We start from the raw sequence: 3,013 nt of genomic DNA on the forward strand, positions 1-3,013 counted from the left end.
AGTCAAAAGCGATACTTATATTCTTTGCCGGTGTCCCAGCCCGGTGGAGTCGCACGGTAGAGTCGATGTCTTTACACTCTTCGGTCATGACACAAGGAGGACTTCACACGACAACTGCCGCGAACGCTACCGCAGTAAACTAAGCTTTTTTTTATACCCATCTAACAAAATTCTAATTGAACTTAGCTGGACACACTTTCCTTATTTTTTCACAACAAATGGCCAAGCAAGCGCAGACACTGACAAGATACACGAGACAGAACGAGACCGAATGTGATATCAGCACGTTTACAAGCAACGACAACTGCGCTAAACACTAATAAGACAAGTACATACACTTACGAGCTGCTTTTAACAAGATACGCGAGACAGAACAAGACCAAATGAGATATCGCTCTCGCTTACTTACGTAACCTCGGTTCCCCGAAATGAGGGAACAAGACATTTATATATACAGTGCCCTCCAAAAGTATTGGACCAGTAAATTCAAAATTGCTCTGTTGGCTGTGGAGTCAAGACATTTGCAAATATGATTAAAAGATGAATATGAGACAAAACTACAGAATGTCACATTTTATTATTAGCCGTTTCAACACATACATGTTTTACCAAATAAAAAGAACAGCACTTTTAGAGTTCATCCCACTCATTGATGTGAACATAAGTATTGGGACAGTTGAACATAAGGCAGATATAAAAGATTAAAAGCTCTTATTTAGTTGCAGATCCCTTGAGCACAATCACAGCAGTGAGTCTGTGACCCATAGACATCACCAGACATTTCATCCTTTGAAATACTTTTCCCAGCGTTTAATGCAGCCAATTCCAATTGTTGCTTGTTTTGGGGAGTTTCTGCCTTTACTCTCTTCTACAGCTGGTGAAATTCATGTTCAATCGAATTTAAATCTGGAGATTGACTTGGGCAATCTAAGACTTTCCATTTCTTTGCCCTTATAAATTCCTTGACTGAACTGGCAGGGTGTTTTGGGTCATTGTCCTGATGCAATATGAAGCACTTCCCAATGAATCTGGTGGCATTTTCTTGAGTATTGGTAGGCAAGATGGTTTTGTCCCCTTCCAAATTCATTCTGCTACTGTCATCATACATTAAGTCATCAGTAAAGTTAAGAGGGCCTGTTCCAGAGACAGCCATGCATGCCCATGCCATGACAACACCTCCACCATGCTTTACAGATGAGGCTGTATGCTTGGGTTCATTGCAGTTCCCTTTTTTTCTCCACATTTTTGCTTTCCCATCACTTAGATAAAGGTTCATCTTTGCCTCATCGGTCCATAAACACAGTTCCAAAACTCTTCTGGCTCACCTTTGTGCTTTTTTGCAAACTCTAATCTTGCCTTTCTATTTTTGGTGCTGGTCAGAGGTTTGCATCTTGCTGTGTAGCATCTGTAATTCTGTGTCAAAGTCTCCTGAGGACAGTAGACTGTCAGAGCATCACCCTAGCTTTCTGGAAGCTGTTGGTGATTTTACAGACACATCTTTTAGGGTTCATTTTCACAGCTTTTATGATTTGTCTGTCATCAACTACTGTTGTTTTCTCAGCCGATCAGGTCGTTGTTGGTTGCTGATGTCGCTTTACTTTTTTGGGTACTCTACCCACCTCAGTCCCTCATGTATGAGGAGCTCGTGGAGGTTTTGACTCATGCTGTAGCCAAACTGAACATCGAATGGCCAGCCGAGAAACGGGACGCTTGTCCTACGAACAAATTAGACGATCGTTTTCTGAAAGCCAGATCACAACCTTCACGACGGGGCCTTCCTTTTTTCCCCGATCTCCATACTGAGGTTACGAGATCATGGGAGAAGCCATATTCGTCCCGACTCTTCAGCCCCACTGTGTTGAATGAGAAGGGATATGGGACGATGCCAGCAGTGGAGCAGACGCTCACGAGCTATCTCTCCCTGTCCTCAGCATTGTCCCTGAAGGCCCCGAAGCTTCCCACCAGGCCAGTTAATGTCATGTTTTGTGAATTTTTTTTAAATGTGTTTTTCTGGATTTTTGTTGTTGTTGTTGTTGTTGTTGTTCTGTCTCTCACTGTTCAAATAAACCTACCATTAAAATGATAGACTGATCATTTCTTTGTCAGTGAGCAAACATACAAAATCAGCAGGAGATCAAATAATTTTTCCCCCACCGTGTGTGTATGTGTGTGTGTGTGTGTATAAGTTGTCCTAAAACCAAAATGCGTTCTTGTCTTAGGACAACTTTGATTAACTTTTTTGATCCATTTCCATTTTTGACCACTGTATATAGGCTGTATATATACATACACAATTTATATTTCTATATGAGTCTTCATTGTTTGTGCAGTGTGATCATATTTACAGTAACCTCTGTATCCTCAGTCTCTCAGTGATATTGATAATTTGGTTTATCTTCCAGAAGCTGTCACAGAATCAGTTGGTGCTGATGCTGCTGTAGGATGCTCTGCCATATGTCTTGGTAAATTGAGGGTTGTGTTTGTTGCACTCAAATCACCTGCAGTGTGGTAATTCTATCAACAGCTCAAGAGAGAGACACAACAATGCTATTTCACAGTCCTCCGTTATGGTCAGAATCACAACCGTGTTCGGCTTGCCACAAAATTGCTAAGCTTTTGTGAGGTCTAAGAGGAACAGAGTTTTCACTGCCGTGGGGTCACGCGCCATCAAGTCTTTGTCAAGCCATAATTAAAGATCAGTTGGGTAACAGAGTTCCTGCTTGTCAATCAGGATATGCAGGAAAAAGGAAATCAAAGAGTCACATCAGGGCCTTGTCTGCCATATCACATGGGGATAAACTGGGATTTCGGAGATGGGGGAATCAGTGGGTTTATATCAGAAACACGACTCTTTGGTTGCATTTTATTTTGTGATTTTCACTGTAACGGAGAGCGGCCACAGCAACATATGCCATCTGTGCTACATTTGCAGTGTTAATTTTTTAAATAGCTTTTTTGTTTTAGTCAGTATTTCATCAAAATCATTAATTTTATTCAGTTTTACACAGACAAA

Source organism: Barbus barbus (assembly GCF_936440315.1).
Source record: "Barbus barbus genome assembly, chromosome: 17".
NCBI lineage: Eukaryota > Metazoa > Chordata > Actinopteri > Cypriniformes > Cyprinidae > Barbus > Barbus barbus.